The sequence below is a fragment of the Myxine glutinosa genome, chromosome 14 (genome assembly GCF_964187855.1).
Source record: "Myxine glutinosa chromosome 14, kmMyxGlut1.1, whole genome shotgun sequence".
Taxonomy (NCBI): Eukaryota; Metazoa; Chordata; class Myxini; order Myxiniformes; family Myxinidae; genus Myxine; species Myxine glutinosa.
In genome coordinates, this window is record NC_136274.1 from 11,089,652 (window position 1) to 11,109,673 (window position 20,022).

A 20,022-nucleotide genomic window follows, 5' to 3' on the forward strand; every position below is an offset into this window, starting at 1 on the left:
CTTAACAGTATGGACCTCAAACATCCGGGGCCTTCGCTCAAACTTAACTGATCTCTCCATACAGGTTGCTTCTGACAAACCAGACGTGATCTGCTTAACAGAAACCTTCCTCCTTCATGATGTCTCTGATTCCTTGGTATCTCTCCCAGGTTACTCCCTCCTCCGGTATGATTACCTGAGCCTCGTCCTGGAGGTGGGGTTGCTATCTTTATAAAAAAACTCTCTTCCTCACTCGCCCTGCACTGCCCTCTCTCCACCTCACCCCCAGGAATACCTTTGGCTATGGCTTCCCCTTCGCTCCCACCTTTTGTTCATATGCGTGTTGTACCGTCCACCAAACAGTGATGACTCCATCTACATCTCGCTGTCTGATAATATGGACCAACTTCTATCTACCCATCCCAACTCTCTCTTCCTCATATGTGGTGATTTCAACTGTCACCATGCCAGTTGGCTGGGGGTGGGTACCTCTCTCACCAGCCATGGCTCTTCAGCAAAGGACTTCTGTGACTCACTGGGACTGACACAATCTGTCAATTTCCCAAACCGGATCTCAGTCAACGAGAATCTTCTCTTCTGGACTTGGTTATGACTAACTTCCCTGAAAATGTCTGCTGCTCTTCTTCTGCTCCAATCGGCTCTTCTGATCATGTGCTTGTTAAAGTGGACATCTCTCTGACCATTTTCAGAGAGCCTCCTCAGCGTCAACGAGTCTGGCATTTCACTCAGGCCAACTGGCACGGTCTTCAAGCAGCCATCAATCATCTGGACTGGTCTCCCATCTCTACTGCCTCTGACATCAACTCATCCTGGGAATTCTTCCAAAGTAAATTGCTCTCTCTCATGCACAGTTTTATCCCTTCTCGTCTTCAGTTGTCATACCCTTCCTCCCGTCCATGGTACACGGAATCTTGTGGTGAGGCTATTGCCCAGAAACAACTTGCTTTCGTCTCCTGGAAAGCAAATCCAATGGAAGGAAATCTCATTTCCTTTCACAAAGCCTGAAACAAGTGTGTGTCCACCCTCAGGAGAGCCAGGAAACAATATCTCTCCGTCCTCAGGACCGAACTCTCTTATCTGTCTCCCTCTTCCAAATCCTGGTGGCATCTGGTAAAATCTGTTTCTGGTGTTTGTTCCCCCTCCATCCCCTCCCTCACCTTAAATGGCCACACGGCTGACTCCGCACGTGAAAAAGCCGAATGCCTCAACTCTGTGTTTGCCTCTAAATCTTGTGTCCCAAACCCATCCCTCTCTGTACCCACCGTACCCAGTCGTACCCAGCTGCTCCTGGACTCTGTGTCCTTTCCTCCTGACAAGGTGGAAAAGTGTCTGTCAACCCTCGACTCTGATTCTGCAACTGGACCTGACGGCATCAGCCCACGGGTCCTAAAATCATGTTCTTCCGCTCTTTCACTCCCTCTCTCTGTTCTCTTCACCCTCTCTTTTGCTCAAGGTCATCTTCCATCTGCTTGGAAATCTGCCAACATCACCGCTTTGCACAAAAAAGGTGCAAAAACAGATCCCAGCAACTACAGACCAATCAGCCTTCTCCCAATTATCAGCAAGGTCATGGAATCCATCATTGCTTCAGATATGAAATCTTTCCTCTTCTCCAATGGCTTGATCTCTGATCATCAATTTGGTTTCAGACCTGGACACTCCACTCTGGACATGCTGCTTCTGCTTTCTCAACAATGGATGGAGGTCCTCAATGCCAAACAGGAAATTAGAGCAGTCTCCCTTGAAATATCACGTGCCTTCGATACAGTCTGGCACCCCGCTCTGCTCACCAAACTCTCCTCTTTTGGTATCCATGGAAATCTCCACGCATGGCTGGCGGACTTCCTCTCTAGTCGTAGTCAACGTGTGGCCCTGAATGGGTTTCTCTCATCTCCTCTTCCTGTTCAGGCTGGAGTTCCCCAAGGCAGTGTTCTGGGCCCTGTGCTTTTTCTGGTCTTCATCAATGATCTCTCTGACTCTCTTGAAAATCCTCTCTATCTCTTTGCTGACGACTCTACTCTCTGTCGCTCCATTCTTCATCCCTCAGATCGGCATTCTGCAGCCTCCTCACTCTCTGCAGACCTTGACCAAATCACAGACTGGGCAAACAAGTGGAACATGCCTTTCAATCCTGACAAATCTCACACTCTTACGATGTCTCTCCGAAAAGACCGACTGGACAACCCTCCCATCCACTTTCTGAATAATCCTCTCCAAGAAGTTCTGTCACTCAAGCTTTTGGGTCTCACTATCTGCCATGATCTTTCCTGGAAAAACCACATTTCAAATCTGGCCTCCAAAGCCAGTCGCCGACTGGGCATCCTCCGTCGTGCGAAGTCCTTCCTTGGCACACCTGAGCTCCTCACCACATACAAAGCTTTCATCCACAGCTCAATGGAATACTGCTCTCCCCTCTGGGCTGGTGCTCCTGCCTCACACCTAGCTCGCCTTCGCGCTGTTGAAACCAAAGCATTCAGAATCATTGGAATCTCCCGCGATGAAGCTAAATCCAAGGGCCTCTCACTCACTCACCGCAGGCAGGTTGGTGGTCTTTCCGTCTTCTACCGACTCCTCTCTGGCCTTGCCCCCCCAGCTCTCTCTGGGCTCTGTCCCGCAAATATTCCTACAGGTCGCACAAGATCTGCCTGCAACCCTCTTTTGGTTAAACTGCCAAAATCAAGACTCTCTGCTCACCTTCACTCCTTCATTCCTCTTTTCTCCCACCTCTGGAACAAACTCCCTCACTCTCTTCAATCCCACTCCACCCTCCAAGTCTTTAAAACAGCTGTTCACCACCATCTCTTATCTTCCCCCATCCAAAACCTTGATCTTTTCTACCCCCGCTAATTTCACCCCAATTCCCCTTTTTGAAATACCAACTTCTGTCCTGGAAGTCCTTGGTGTCCTTGTGCTTTATACTTCTCCCTCCCCCCCCCCCTTCCCATGCCTCCTCCCCCCGGGCCCTCTCCCTTCCACACATCTCCCTGCTCTCGGATGTTGTGTTTGTGTGCTTCCCCTTTTCTCCCCATCTTGTCTTCCGCTCCCTCTTTTTGTGTATTTTGTTTGTCTGGTCGATTTGTTTGTGAAGTAAATGTTAGCTCTTTCACGAGCCTCGATTCAGTATACCAAAAAAAAACAAAAAAAAACAAAAAAAAAAACGGATATTTCCGGCCGTGAAAAACTATCCCCGCGAGATTTCTAAAAAATAATTCTTCGTCAATTTTAGAATATTTGACGCCGTTTCAGCCTCCGAAACGGTAATAAGCTTTTTTGAAATATTTTTTCAAATGCTCGAATCTCATTGGTTCCGGTGTTTGGTGACGATTTTCGTTGAAGATAACCAGGGCCCGTCCGGGCCCGGGGAATAGACCAGGAGCCCAGAAGGATTATTCAAGTGAAAAGCGCCGAAGCAACTGACCACGTGGGTTGAAAGGGTTCTACCCCCACATCACAAAAATGCATTGTTGCTGGGTCAGGGCCGGTGCCTTCCTGCCCAAATCGCCCAAAATAGGGACGCCATTACCGAAAATCCTATTTTCATCAATATCTGGAAAACTATACATGGCAGTATCACAAATCTGGTGTCTACACCCATGTTTTCATGGTCAATCATTATAAAAATGCATTTCTCCTTAGCTAGGGTTGTGTCTTTCCCGCCCAAAAGCACCCAAAGTGACCAAAGTAAGGAAACCATTGCTGACAAGCATTACGCCTAGGTCCCCCGTCGGTGAAGTGATGTGAGTTGACAAAGTGGAAGACGCAGAAAACATGCTATGATATGATATTTCGCTCACAAGGTTCAGACATACATGGAGACGGCCATCTTGGATTTTGACGTGGCGACCCAATTTTCTATAGCGTTCTTCCTTGTGCCGAGATACACCCACACACCAGATTAGAAGTTGGTACTTCGCTTATTTTTCAAGATATTCATCTCACAAGGTTCAGACATACATGGCATCAGACATACATGGCGGCGGCCATCTTGGATTTTGACGTGGGTTGCACCCACACACCAAGTTCGAATGCGGTCCTTCGCTTATGCACGCACGCACGCACGCACGCCCGCCCGCACGCACGCACGCATGCCCGCACGCACACACACACGCACGGACGGACGTAAGGACGGACGGACACACGGACGGAGGGGAAAACCATAGTCCCCCTTTCGCTCCGCTGTGCGACGGGGGACAAAAATCCTATTTCCCTCAATATCTGGACAACTGTACATGGGAGTATCACAAATTTGGTGTCGGCACCCATGTTTTCATGGTCAAGCATAACAAAAATGCAGTTTTTGTCCCCCGTCGCACAGTGGAGCGAAAGGGGGACTATGATTTTCCCCTCCGTCCGTGTGTCCGTCCGTCCGTCCGTCCGTCCATCCGTGCATGTGTGTGTGCGTGCGGGCGTGCGTGTTTGCGTGCGTGCGGGCATGCGTGCGTGCATAAGCGAAGGACCACATTCGAATTTGGTGTGTGGGTGCAACCCACGTCAAAATCCAAGATGGCCGCCGCCATGTATGTCTGATGCCATGTATGTCTGAAACTTGTGAGATGAATATCTTGAAAAATAAGCGAAGTACCAACTTCTAATCTGGTGTGTGGGTGTATCTCGGCATAAGGAAGAACGCTATTGAAAATTGGGTCGCCACGTCAAAATCCAAGATGACCGCCGCCATGTATGTCTGAACCTTGTGAGATGAATATCTTGAAAAATAAGCAAAGTACCAACTTCTAATCTGGTGTGTGGGTGTATCTCAGCATAAGGAAGAACGCTATTGAAAATTGGGTCGCCACGTCAAAATCCAAGATGGCCGCCACTATATATATGTCTGAAACTTGTGAGCGAAATATCTCGAAAAATAAGCGAAGTACCAACTTCTAATCTGGTGTGTGGGTGTATCTAGGCAAAAGCAAGAAGGCTGTTTAAAATTGGGTCACCACGTCAAAATCCAAGATGGCCGCCGCCATGTATGTCTGAACCTTGTGAGATGAATATCTTGAAAAATAAGCGAAGTACCAACTTCTAATTTGGTGTGTGGGTGTATCTCGGCATCAGGAAGAACGCTATTGAAAATTGGGTCGCCACGACAAAATCCAAGATGGCCGCCGCCATGTATGTCTGAACCTTGTGAGATGAATATCTTGAAAAATAAGCGAAGTACCAACTTCTAATTTGGTGTGTGGGTGTATCTCGGCATAAGGAAGAACGCTATTTAAAATTGGGTCGCCACGTCAAACTCCAAGATGGCCACCACCATATATATGTCTGAACCTTGTGAGTGAAATATCTTGGAAAATAAGCAAAGTACCAACTTCTAATCTGGTGTGTGGGTGTATCTCGGCATAAGGAAGAACGCTATTGAAAATTGGGTCGCCACATCAAAATCCAAGATGGCCGCCACCATATATATGTCTGAACCTTGTGAGCGAAATATCGCGAAAAATAAGCGAAGTATCAACTTCTAATCTGGTGTGTGGGTGTATCTAGGCAAAAGCAAGAAGGCTTTTTAAAATTGGGTCGCCACATCAAACTCCAAGATGGCCGCCACCATATATATGTCTGAACCTTGTGAGTGAAATATCTTGGAAAATAAGCAAAGTACCAACTTCTAATCTGGTGTGTGGGTGTATCTAGGCATAAGGAAAAACGCTATTGAAAATTGGGTCGCCACGTCAAAATCCAAGATGGCCGCCTCCATGTATGTCTGAACCTTGTGAGCGAAATATCATATCATAGCATGTTTTCTGCGTCTTCCACTTTGTCAACTCACATCACTTCACCGACGGGGGACATAGGCGTAACGCTTGTCTCCTTAGTAAGTGTCATATTTTACCCGCCCAAAAGCGCCCAAAGTAAGGAAACAATTACTGAAATCATACTTTCCTCAATATCTGGAAAACTATGCATGAGAATATCACAAATGATGTGTCTACACCCATGTTTTCATGGTCAATTATTACATTGCCAACAATTGCAGTGCTTTAAAAATGACTAAATTCACCATGTATTATTTTCTAAACAATGGTGTATTATATTGTACCGTACATGGTGTTATGTAACATGTCTTGATTTTATTGCTACATTTGCTATACTAGTTGCACCAATGTTTTTGATTTCCTTAAACCCCAAGGAACACAGCTGGGTTGGTGTCATTTTTTTTCTATTATTCCAATGGTGGCCATTTTGAATTTCACAATGTCCGCCATTTTTACATAAAAATAACTATATCTCAGATTCTAGTACAGCATCTAGTACAGTTATTTTGGTGCCAATGGGTAGGTTTATGGGATCAAATAATTCAAATTTACCATTATTTCCAATGTTGCCGAGTATCCATCTGCCAAAATTCAAGATGGTGGCCAAAATGGCTTCCAAAATGGATGCCACAGCAGAAAAAAAATTCTGCCAGCTTAATGACTGTGGAAAAAAAAACGTGACCATGATCACGGAAGATGGTGATAATACGAAATTATTAAATTAAATTGGACACATCTGGGTATCCGTAGTAAAAAAAAAAACAGCTTTAGAGGGCAGCACAGTGACTACAGGCTTTGTTTACTACAACCATCAGCTCATCTAATTGAGTGGAAGTTCTGCATGCCATTGTTTGTATCAAAAGGTTAAGAAACTACCTATTTTATGGGAAGTCTGCATATTTTGTACATATCATCTTTTGTAGCTCACTGTTGGGACTTAATTGAAAAAAAAGCTCGCTAAAAAGTATTTAACAAAGAAACATTCTAGTTACAATTTTTATTTGTAAGCTTATACCCTTCATGGCAAAATTGATCACCATGCTGTTCAAACCCCAAGAAAAAGTCATAGCTTTAAAAAGTAGTCAAGAGAACATTTCAACAATGCTCTTATTTCCAAAAAGTTGGTCAGCCATTAATACTGACCAAAAATTCAATAAAATCTGGTGTATTAGCTGTTGCTGTGACCATTGCAAAGCAGTTGCTATGACTTTTTTCAAAACTACGGAAAGCCATAGAGGACATCCGATGTGAATTAAGAACTAATGCTTGATAAGATCACAAATTGGGTATCTACACCTAAGTTTTCATGGATAATCATTACATTGAGAAAATTATTGTAGTGCTTATAAAATATGTATGTCATCCTGAAATGTTCCTATCAGAGTCAGATCACCATGAAACATGGGTGTAGACAGCAGATTTGTGATACTCCCATGTATAGTTGTCCAGATATTGAGGGAAATAGGATTTTCAGCAATGGTTTCCTTACTTTGGGCACTTTGGGTGCTTTTGGGTGGGAAAGACAACCCTGGCTAAGGAGAAATGCATTATTATAATGATTGACCATGAAAACATGGGTGTAGACAACAGATTTGTGATACTCCCATGTATAGTTGTCCAGATATTGAGGGAAATAGGATTTTCAGCAATGGTTTCCTTACTTTGGGCACTTTGGGTGCTTTTGGGCGGGAAAGACACAACCCTGGCTAAGGAGAAATGCATTTCTATAGTGATTGACCATGAAAACATGGGTGTAGACACCAGATTTGTGATACTCCCATGTATAGTTGTCCAGATATTGAGGGAAATAGGATTTTCAGCAATGGTTTCCTTACTTTGGGCACTTTGGGTGCTTTTGGGTGGGAAAGACACAACCCTGGCTAAGGAGAAATGCATTATTATAATGATTGACCATGAAAACATGGGTGTAGACAACAGATTTGTGATACTCCCATGTATAGTTGTCCAGATATTGAGGGAAATAGGATTTTCAGCAATGGTTTCCTTACTTTGGGCACTTTGGGTGCTTTTGGGTGGGAAAGACAACCCTGGCTAAGGAGAAATGCATTATTATAATGATTGACCATGAAAACATGGGTGTAGACAACAGATTTGTGATACTCCCATGTATAGTTGTCCAGATATTGAGGGAAATAGGATTTTCAGCAATGGTTTCCTTACTTTGGGCACTTTGGGTGCTTTTGGGTGGGAAAGACACAACCCTGGCTAAGGAGAAATGCATTATTATAATGATTGACCATGAAAACATGGGTGTAGACAACAGATTTGTGATACTCCCATGTATAGTTGTCCAGATATTGAGGGAAATAGGATTTTCAGCAATGGTTTCCTTACTTTGGGCACTTTGGGTGCTTTTGGGCGGGAAAGACACAACCCTGGCTAAGGAGAAATGCATTTCTATAGTGATTGACCATGAAAACATGGGTGTAGACACCAGATTTGTGATACTCCCATGTATAGTTTTCCAGATATTGATGAAAATAGGATTTTCGGTAATGGCGTCCCTATTTTGGGCGATTTGGGTGGGAAGGCACCGACCCTGACCCGGCAGCAATGCATTTTTGTGATGTGGGGGTAGAACCCTTTCAACCCACGTGGTCAGTTGCTTCGGCGCTTTTCACTTGAATAAACCTTCTGGGCTCCTAGTCTCGAATGAGGTTGGTCTTAAAGTATTTTAATTACAAATTAGAGGTGCATAAGATCGTGAATCAAACAAAGACGGGTGAAACAAACTCCTATTGAACTTTTTCTCAATTTTTTAGGCATACTTCTGCATCCGCAAGATGGCGGCCTCCATGGAGCGATTTGGTTTTTGAAATATTTTTTCAAATGCTCGAATCTCATTGGTTCCGGTGTTTGGTGACGATTTTCGTTGAAGATAACCAGGGCACATGCGGGCCCGGGGAACGAGGTTGGTCTTAAAGTATTTTAATTTCAAATTAGAGGTGCTTAAGATTGTGAATCAAACAAAGACGGGTGAAACAAACTCCTATTGAACTTTTTGTCAAATTTTTATGCATACTTCCGCATCCGCAAGATGGCGGCCTCCATTGAGTGATTTGGTGCGTGAAAGCTTGAAATTCTCAAAGGATCCAGCCAAATCTAGTTTTTCAACATAATACGTACGCGTTCATTCACAACACCGGCTTCGCCGGCTATTATGAATGATATGACATGCAATGTGGTCTGGATTCAATGCTCAGTAGTACACCGACCATTTACCATGACACGTGGTCCATTGCCTGCCAAATTTACAACAGCCACCAATAAATTTAGACGTTGTAGGTGAGACACTCCATTTTGCACAGTGGTGTCCTAAAGAATGCAATCAACGATATGTAATTGTGTCTTATGATCGGAACATCGTAAAGCCAGCTTTGCAAATTCAGTCTGCATAATCGACAATGCACGATGATATTTTCATTATGTTTGGTGCCTTTGACATACAGATAGCTTTCTTCAAAACAATCGGAAAGTTTGTTGTTCCTTGTGGAGGTCTGGAAGTTCCTACAGAATGTGGCATATTAGCAGCTGGGTCTCTGCATGGCTTGCTATCTGACACTGACTTTAGTAGATGCAGGTAGTTGCCTGAGCTCCGAGCCCTTGTGTTTCAAGTCCCCCATTTTCGTTCCTTTCTGACAATGACAAGGTGATGGCAGCGCTACGGATCTTTTTGTCTGGTAATGATGAGATTATTAGATGCTTTGTTGAGGATTATTGGACTCTTCTTCAAAAATGTGGATCAAAAATGCTTTGTTGAGGATCAAAAATGACTTTTCTTGATTCCTTATCATTGATGCGGAGATTGACAGGAATTTCAGCAGCCACAAACAATTACCATGCACGTCTGCGATGGATGCTGACAAAGTCGCTCAGAGCATCAATGACCACTACCCTGAATGAAATCTCAGACATGAGTGCTGTCCATGTTGGTGCCGCCGCATTGTGCCCAGCAAGGATGAGAAAAAACAATGGTGACTTGGAGAAGATAATTATTCTGTGCCATTGAAAACGCAGGCAATCCATTCAGAGAAACACTCACAGGTGCACTGTAGTCTAGGCAAGATATTCAAAAATGTGCTTATTTAAGCTGCATGAGGCATTTTTGAGGAAAAGCAAACAAATAGGTTTTTCTGAAAGGGATTTTCGTGCTGAATATGAATATCTTGTTTGTGTTTCCCAAAATTGCCTAATTAGGTCATTAATTAAGGTCAAAGGTCAATAAGTGCAAAATTCAAGTTTTCACAGAAATTATTTTATTTTTAGTATCCAATACAGTGGCGAAAAGGTTTATCGAGTATCTATCATATTAAGCCATATATCGTATGTCAAAGATTTGAATTTAATGGAAAATGTGAAAGAAATGTTTGCTTCTGAAGAGAATATCTCCGTAACGGTTGGACTTTTCATGCATTACCATATGGGCTTAACCTCGTCTACTTTTGATATGTCAATGCACGAGTGAAATGGTTTTTCTGGCTTCTAAATTCTGGCTTCTTCTTTTTTTCTCCAAAGGTGAATTACAGAGAAGACAGTTGTTGTGGGTGGAGGGTTCGTTAGCGAGACAGATGTGCAAAGTACTGATCCTGACATGAGCATGGAGTTGTTGTTTTTTTTGTTTTGTTTTGTATACAAGATCGAGGCTCGTGAAAGAGCGAACATTTATCACACAGAAAGACAAACCGACAAACCGACACATAACCGACAAACCGACACATAGAACAAATAACATCGGGAGCGGTAGACAAGATGGGGAGAGAGGGGGAAGGACACAAACACAACATTTGAGAGCAGGAACCGAGAGACATGGAGACATCGAGAGATCTGTGGGAGGGAGAGGGCTTTGGGGGGGAGGCATGGGAAAGGGGGTGGGAGAGGCATAAAACATATGGACACTGCCAGGACTACCAGGAAAGAAGTTGGAATTACAAACAAGGTGGATCTGGGGTGAATTAGCGGGGGTAGAAAAGATCAAGGTTTTGGATGGGGGAAGATAAGAGATGGTGGTGAACAGCTGTTTTAAAGACCTGGAGGGAGGAGTGGGATTGAAGGGAGTGTGGGAGTTTGTTCCAGAGGCGGGAGAAAAGAGGAATGAAGGAGTGAAGGTGAGCAGAGAGCCGAGATTTCGGCAGTTTAACCATCAGAGGCTTGCTGGCAGATCTTGTGCGACCTGTAGGAATATTTGGGGGACAGAGCACAGAGAGAGCTGGGGGAGCAAGGCCGGAGAGGAGTCGGTAGAAGATGGAAAGACCACCAACCTGCCTGCGGTGAGTGAGTGAGAGGCCCTTGGAGTTAGCTTCATCGCGGGAGATTCCAATGATTCTGAATGCTTTGCTTTCAACAGCGTGAAGACGAGCTAGGTGTGAGGCAGGAGCACCAGCCCAGAGGGGAGAGCAGTATTCCATTGAGCTGCGGATGAAAGCCTTCTACGTGGTGAGGAACGTGCATGTTGGAAGGTAATCATGAAGAAGCGGATACCCGAATTATACTCCACTGTATTCAAAGTGATGCACCAACTGTTGTGGTGTCAGCCTGTGATACGGATATCCTTGTTCTACTTCTAGCGCATTTTGACAAGATGGTTTGCTCACAGTTATGGCTCAAGGCTGGCACCTCTAAGAAATCGAAGTATGTTCCAGTTCATGATATCAGGAAACAACTCGCCCTCGATGACCACACATTTGAAACAATCCCAGCATTCCATGCAATCACAGGGTGTGATACGGTATCATACTTCTCTGGACACTCAAAGAAGTCAACATGGGATGTATTCTTGGAACACCATCATCATTAAGGGGTCTTGGCAAGTCTCTGAGTCTGTCCAATGAAGTGTCCAATGATGCTGAGAGATTTATATGTCGCATATATAAGACATCATCCGAGAACTGTGACCAGGCCCGTGTAAAGCTGTTCAGTAAATGTCAGGCACCAGAATCAATGCCACCATCCAGTGATGCTGCACATCACCATATACAGCGTGCAAATGACCAGAGCTTCATATGGAGAGAAGCGTGCAATCCAAACCCAGTAATTCCTTCCCCAATGGACTCTGCTGGATGGAAGCTGGCTGATGGTATTCTCTTACCGGTGCTCACATCTTTACCCCCTATCCCAAAAGCATGCAAGGACATTGTACAGTGTGGCTGTACCAAGGGTTGCACCAGTGATAGGTGTTCGTGCAAGAAATGGGATTTGAAGTGTACAGACGCATGCAAATGCAGTGACTCGGAGACCGTAACATGCAAAAACAAGACTAAATAACGCCAATGCTAGGATGTTGCCACAATACGGTTATTTGACACTTCATCAGTGTTGGTTTAAGGGGGTGAAATATAAATATAAAATATAGAAATATAAAAAAGGTGACATGTTCCTTTCTAATATATTGTTAGATATATTGTTGTCATATATAGAGAGGAAACCAAAATCAGTTTTGGTGGCCTACGTTGGAAAAGAGACAAATCCATGCGACCAAAATTGAACTGTTATTGAGATATTGGCGATAGAATCAAGAATTCCTATCATATTTTTCATTTAATTTGAATATTCGGCACATAATATGACGTTTAATTTGAATGATATGTAGAAAATTCTTGTAAATTCATCTTGGGGACGTCAAATAGGACCTGACGAAAATTTCATTAAAATTCGCATTTTGTACTATTTAACCCTTGACCCTAATTGGTGGCTAATTATGCAAATTTCGCAAAACAAACAACAAAGTCTCATTCCCCTGAACCTAGACAATGATGCTATGCCATATATTCTTTTCACTGGTGCATTTTGACATGAAACATCAAAGGGAAATCGACTGACATGGCACTCCGAAGAAAGGTCAACCGTTACGGAGATATTCTCCATAGAAGTGAAAATTTCTTTCACATTTTCCATTAAATTCAAATCTTTGACATGCAATGTATGGCTTAATATGATAGATATTGGAAAATCTTTTTTACCACTGTATTGAATATTAAAAATAAAACAATTTCTGTGAAAACTTGAATTTTGCGCTTATTGAACTTTGCCCTTAATTAATGACCTAATTAGGCAATTTTGGGAAACACAAACAAGATATTCCTATTCAGCACAAAATTCCCTTCAAGAAAAACCTATTTGTTTGCTTTTCCTCAAAAATGCCTCATGCAATCACATTTGCTGGAAATTGAACCAGTCTACTGTACAATATCCAGACAGGTAAAGCATCCAACATGGCTGTGAAGCAGTACATCCTTTCATTCTGCCAGGAGGGAGTGAAGCAGTATGTTGAATTCACAGAGGCCTGCATACAATATACTGCCCGCTTTGAGCAATTAATCAAGAGAAAAAAAAAGATATTCAATTTTGAACGTGACGGTGTCAAAAACAGACGGGCAACAAATAAGGAAGTCCTTGACTTAAAATGCACGCACTATTTACTGGGACGGCTCATCATCTTGGCACAGAAACAGAAAATCGATCTCCAGAACATGCTATCCTTCCCACTTAAACCTGTGCCCTTTGTCCCTGTGCTGCGCAGATAGAACCATGGCCAAAAACTGCAAAGAGTAAACTAATTCGATACTTGGAAGATCAAGTTGAGTCTGGGTATCTGTCAACGGTTGAAGCCTGAATTATTGATGGCAACTTCTTATTGCATTGTTCAGAATACTGTATATCTCGCAGCTACGGTGGCCTTGCTCAGTGCATCCTGATCCAGATCACTGCTATACGTCATCAGCGCATTGACATAGTATTCGATACCTATGCCACTCCATCAATCAAGGATGTAGATCGAGAGAAGAGAGGGTCCGATGACATAGTCTACTCCAGGGAAGAGAGGATCCGATGACATAGTCTACTCCAGAGAAGAGAGGCTCTGGCCCAAAACAAGCTCATCCAAAACTGAGTGATGCCTTTAAGTTGCCGCGCCCTCTTTTAAGCGTCAACTGCCTGACTTTTTATCAAGAGTGGGCAAAAAGTAAACACGGAGCCATTATCTCAAATCACTAGGATTCCATTGGCTATGATGACAAATGTGTCCGGATTATTTCAATGAACAATGATGTCGTCACAAAGGAGGTCAAGGCCCTATCAGGCAACCATCAGGAAGCAGATACGTGCTAGTGTCTCCACATCAAGGAAATCACGTCAGCTACGGAGATCAGTGGAAACCTACATTGCTGTCATACTCCTTTTCCACTGCCACAAATATCGAGCCATAATTTGGATGGACGTGGATTCTGGAGCAAAAAGGTGGAAAAAATTTATATTGCGGAGAAAATAGGACCAAGTATGTGCACTGCCCTCCCTACCTTCCACGCCTTCACCGGGTGTGACTACACATCAGCCTTTGTTAGGCTGGGAAAGTTTGACCAACAACATGTCTGGACATGCCAGTGACATATTTACATGTAGCGTGTATGCTTTTAAGGAATGAGACCTCATTAAATCATGCCCGGTGTCTTGCCTTCGATAAGGCCTATCAAACGTTCAAGAAACCCCAAAATCCACTCAGCAAATTGAAGGGAATTGATGGCAGCACTTTACCACCATGTACAGTGCGCATTCAGAAAGTATTCAGACCCCTTCACTTTTTTCACATTTTATTATGTTGCAGCCTTATGCTGAAATCGTTTAAATTCGTTTTTTCCCTCATTAATCTACACTCAATACCCCATAATGACAAAGAGAAAACAGGATTTTAGAAAGTTTTGCAAATTTATTAAAAAGAAAAAACTGAAATATCACATTTACATAAGTATTCAGACCATTTGCTATGACACTTGAAATTTAGCTCAGGTGCCTCCCATTTCTATTGATCATCTTTGAGATGTTTCTGCACCTTGATTGGAGTCCACCTGTGGTAAATTCAATTGATTGGACATGATTTGGAAAGGCACACACCTGTCCATATAAGGTCTCACAGTGGACAATGCATATCAGAGCAAAAACCAAGCCATGAGGTCGGAGGAACTGCCTGCAGAGCTCAGAGACAGGATTGTGTCGAGGCACAGATCTGGGGAAGCCTACAAAAACATTTCTGCTGCATTGAAGGTTCCCAAGAGCACAGTGGCCTCTTATAATTCTTAAATGGAGGAAGTTTGGAACAACCAGGACTCTTCCAAGAGCTGGCCGCCCAGCCAAACTGAGCAATCGGGGGAGAAGGGCCTCAGTAAGAGAGGTGACCAAGAACCCAATGGTCACTCTGGCTGAGCTCCAGAGATCCTGTGTGGAGATGGGAGAAACTTCCAGAAGGACAACCATCACTGCAACACTCCACCGATCTGGGCTTTATGGTAGAGTGGCCAGACGGAAGCCTCTCCTCAGTGAAAGACACATGAAAGCCCACAGAATCTTGTTTCTCACAGTCTGAGTCCTTTAGGTGCTTTTTTGCAAACTCCAAGCAGGTTTTCATGTGTCTGTCACTGAGGAGAGGCTTCCGTCTCGCCACTCTACCATAAAGCCCAGATCGGTGGAGTGTTGCAGTGATGGTTGTCCTTCTGGAAGTTTCTCCCATCCCCACACAGGATCTCTGGAGCTCAGCCAGAGTGACCATCGGGTTCTTGGTCACCTCTCTTACCAAGGCCCTTCTCCCCCGATTGCTCAGTTTGGCCGGGAGGCCAGCTCTGGGAAGAGTCCTGGTTGTTCCAAACTTCTTCCATTTAAGAATTATGGAGGTCATTGTGCTCTTGGGAACCTTCAATGCAGCAGAGATTTTTTTTGTAGGCTTCCCCAGATCTGTGCCTCGACACAATCCTGTCTCTGAGCTCTGCAGGCAGTTCCTTCGACCTCATGGCTTGGGTTTTTCTCTGATATGCATTGTCAGCTGTCAGACCTTATATAGACAGGTGTGTGCCTTTCCAAATCATGTCAAATCAATTGAATTTACCACAGGTGGACTCCAATCAAGGTGCAGAAACATCTCAAAGATGATCAAGAGAAATGGGAGGCACCTGAGCTAAATTTCAAGTGTCATAGCAAAGGGTATGAATACTTATGTAAATGTGATATTTCAGTTTTTTCTTTTTAATAAATTTGCAAAACTTTCTAAAATCCTGTTTTCTCTTTGTCAATATTAGTCAAGTTCACTATGTTAACAAATATAATTTCGTTCAAAATTTTGGGAGATTAGCAAACCTATACATTTTTGGAATCATCAGAGCATGGAGAATCCGAAAATCAATGTTGGCATTTGCACAGACACAGATTTTGGATTTTCAAAATGGCCGCCATAAAATACATATTTTGCGCTATCTCGGCTTCGAGTCAACCTGGAAACTTCATTAAATATGCTAATCCTATGTTTTCTGGGTCAAGGAATCCAATAAAGCCCTCAAAATAGTGCTCAGGATTATAGAAAAGCAACAAACAAAGGTAATTGAAAACCATTGTCTTTATATTTGTGATATTGTAGCGGTTACCGCTGGATGCACACAATCGCCTTGCACCGGCCAGAACACGGCCAGACGCGCCTCTACCGGGCATGCCCGGACTCACTGTTCCCGGGCACGCCCGAACCTCCAGGGCACGCCCGGTCTCGTCTTTCCCGGGCATGCCCGCTCTCGCCTTTCCAGGGCTCGCCCAGAGCGTCCGGGCATGCCCGCTATCGCCTTTCCAGGGCTCGCCCAGAGCGTCCGGGCATGCCCGCTCTCGCCTTTCCAGTGCTCGTCCAGAGCGCCCGGGCACGCCCAGCCTCGACTTGCCAGGCCGCAGCCAAACACGCCCGGGCAGGTCCAGACTCGCCTTTCCAAGGCTCGCCCTTGACACCCGGGCATGCCCGGTATAGCTTTTGCCGGGCAAACTTCCCAACATAAATGTGTATATATATTGCTGCCCGATAAACGGGCTTTTGTCAGAATACCTGAGCTGTTTTGTTTCAATAAAGCAACTCAGACGAATTCCGTCTTTGGTCACGTCAATTCTTTCGACTAGCGTTGGAGCGCCGCTCCTTCACTGGTGACCTACCGACATGGACACGGCAGTGACTCTTAAACTGCCTACCTTCTGGGAGGCTCACGCGGCTGTTTGGTTCGCCCAGGCGGATTCCCAGTTCGCCCTGCGAGGCATCACCGCGGACGACACCCGCTTCCACCACGTCGTGGCAGCGCTCGGTTCCGCCACCGCGGCCCGCGCCCTGAGCCTCCTCGAGCACCCGCCGGCTGCCGACAAGTATGACGCGCTGAAGACGCTCCTCCTCGACGCTTTCGCCCTCTCACCGGCGGCACGTGCACGGCGCCTGCTCGACCTGCCCGAGCTCGGCGACACGCGCCCGTCCGAGCGCATGGACTATATGCTCTCGTTGCTCGGTGAGCACTCTCTGGATTTTCTGTTCCGCGAGTTGTTCCTTCGCCAGCTGCCTCACCCGGTACGCCTCGCCCTGGCTGGCACGTCGATCACCGATCCCCGCGCCCTCGCCAGGGAAGCCGATAAGATCTCCTCGGCGGGCCAACACATCGGCGCGGCTACCTGGAGCCTGCCGCCCTCCGAGGCGACGCCCACGACGCCCGAGCGCCCTGCGCGGTTGGAGGCCGAACTGCCGGTGAAACTGGCGGCCGCCAAGCCGCACCGACCGCTTCCGACACGACGGCCGGGGCCTCCACCTGAACAGGGGTGGTGTTCTTACCACGCCAGGTTCGGACACAAGGCTCGGACGTGCCGACCCCCGTGCACTTTCGGCAAGTCGGGAAACGGCCGGGCCGGCTTTCATTCCCAGCCATGAGCGCCGGCCACTCGGGCAACTTGCTTTTCATTCGGGACAAAGCGTCCGGGCGGCGTTTCCTTTGTGACACCGGCGCCCAACTGAGCGTCATACCCGCCTCCGAGCAGGACAGGCGGGGCGCCGTTTGCGGCCCCTCTTTGGTCGCTGCTAATGGCTCGGCCATACGCACTTTCGGCCTGCGCAACGTCACCCTCTGCTTCGGCAGCCAGCGCTTTCAGTGGACCTTTGTGACCGCCTGCGTCCCCATGGCTTTGCTGGGCGCCGACTTCCTCTGCGCGCACGGGCTGCTGGTCGACGTCAAACGTCGTCACCTTGTCAACGCCGAGACCTTCAGCTCCCTGGCGTGCACGATGAGCAGCTCCGCGCCGACCGAACTGGCATGCGCCCTTCCGACGGCGAACGAGTTCGCTCGCCTGCTCGCGGAATTCCCGGCCCTCACACGGCCGACGTTTTCGGCCGTCACAGTGCGGCATGGGATCGAGCACCACATACCCACTACGGGCCCGCCGGTCTACGCCAGGGCCCGCCGCCTCGACCCGGCCAAGCTCGCCGTGGCAAAAGCCGAGTTCGACGCGTTGGAGCACCTCGGCATCGTGCGGCGCTCCAATAGCGCGTGGGCCTCACCACTGCACATCGTGCCAAAGCCGGGGGGCGGATGGCGCCCGTGTGGCGACTACCGCCACCTCAACGACGCTACCACCCCCGACAGGTACCCGATCCCGCACATCCAGGACTTTTCCACCCGTTAGGCGGGACGGGTCATATTTTCCAAAATTGACCTGATACGGGGATACCACCAGGTACCTGTCCGGGCGGCCGACGTCCCGAAGACGGCCGTCATCACGCCGTTCGGCCTGTTCGAATTTTTGAGCATGCCGTTTGGCCTCAAGCACGCGGCCCAGGCGTTCCAGCGCTTAATGGACGGCGTGCTGCGCGACCTGCCATTTCTTTTCGTCTATCTGGACGACATCCTCGTCGCCAGCACGTCCCGCGCCGAGCACCTCCTCCACCTCCGAACACTGTTCGGTCGCCTCAGCGGGCATGGCTTAATTGTCAACCCGGCCAAATGCCACTTCGGCATGACGGCCGTTGACTTTTTGGGCCACCGCATCACCAAGACCGGGGCCGTGCCGCTGCCGACCAAGGTCGAGGCCATCACCACGTTCCCGCGTCCCCGTTCCATCAAGGCCCTACAAGAGTTCCTCGGCATGGTGAATTTTTATCACCGATTCGTGCCCCGCGCTGCTCAGCTCATGCGGCCCCTTTACGAGGCCCTCCGGGGCAAGCCGGCCAAGCATGACATCGTTTGGTTCGCGGCCATGGACGCGGCCTTCGCGAGCGCAAAACGGGCCCTCGCCGACGCAACGCTGCTGGCTCACCCGGTGCTCAACGCGCCCATCGCCCTCACTACGGACGCCTCCAACTACGCGGTGGGCGCCGTCCATGAACAATGGGTGGACGGGGTTTGGCAGCCACTCGCCTTTTTCAGCCAGCAGCTCCGGCCGAACGAGTTAAAATACAGCACGTTCGACCGCGAGCTGCTCGGTCTATTCCTGGCCGTTCGCCATTTCCGACACCTCCTGGAGGGCCGCCCGTTCACGGCTTTCGTCGACCACAAGCTGTTGGTCAACGCAATGGCCAAAGTCACGGAGCCGTGGTCGGCCCGCCAGCAGCGCCACCTCTCCACCGTGTTGGAATTCACCACGGACATCCGGCATGTCGCCGGCAAAGACAACGCTGTGGCCGACTGTCTTTCTCGGGCCAGCGCGAACGCGGTCCACCTCGGCGTGGACTTCGCGCTCATGGCGGCCGACCAGACCACCGACACCTCGGTGCAGGCCCTCCGGGCGGCGGACACGGGCCTCCGCCTGGCCGACATCCCCTTTGCGGGCACCGTCCTGCTCTGCGACGTCTCCCAGGGCCAGCCTCGCCCCATCGTGCCCGTTTCCTGGCAGCGCCGCATCTTCGCCTCCATCCACGGCCTTTCTCACCCGGGCCGGAAAGCTTCTCAGAAGCTGGTGTCGGCGCGTTTCGTCTGGCACGGCCTTCGACGGAACGTCCGCGACTGGGCCAACGCCTGCACGGCCTGCCAGCGGGCCAAGGTCCACCGCCACACCCAGGCCCCGCTGGCACCTTTCACCGTGCCTGCACGGCGTTTCGACCACGTCCACGTGGACCTGGTGGGTCCCCTGCCCCCATCGTGGGGGTTCACCCACCTGCTCACCATGGTGGACAGGACCACCAGGTGGCCGGAGGCCGTGCCCCTCACCTCCACCACCACCGCCGACGTGGCGCAGGCGTTCATCGCCACCTGGGTCGCGCGCTTCGGCGCACCGGCGGACATCTCGTCCGACCGCGGCCCACAGTTCACGTCCGAACTTTGGGGCGCGGTCGCCCGCTCGTTGGGGGTCACGCTGCACCGCACCACGGCCTACCACCCCCAAGCCAACGGGTTGTGCGAGCGGTTTTGCCGCTCCATGAAGGCCGCACTCATGGCCGGCCTTCAGGACGACGGTTGGACCGACCGGCTGTCGTGGGTCCTTT

General features: G+C 47.8%; 1 protein-coding gene across 4 annotated transcripts in view; it reads right to left on the bottom strand.

The window, feature by feature from the left end:
- TBC1D19 (TBC1 domain family member 19) overlaps positions 1–20,022 on the bottom strand; it is a 208,673-nt gene that overhangs the window by 185,748 nt on the left and 2,903 nt on the right. The gene's annotated exons all lie outside the window — the stretch shown is intronic.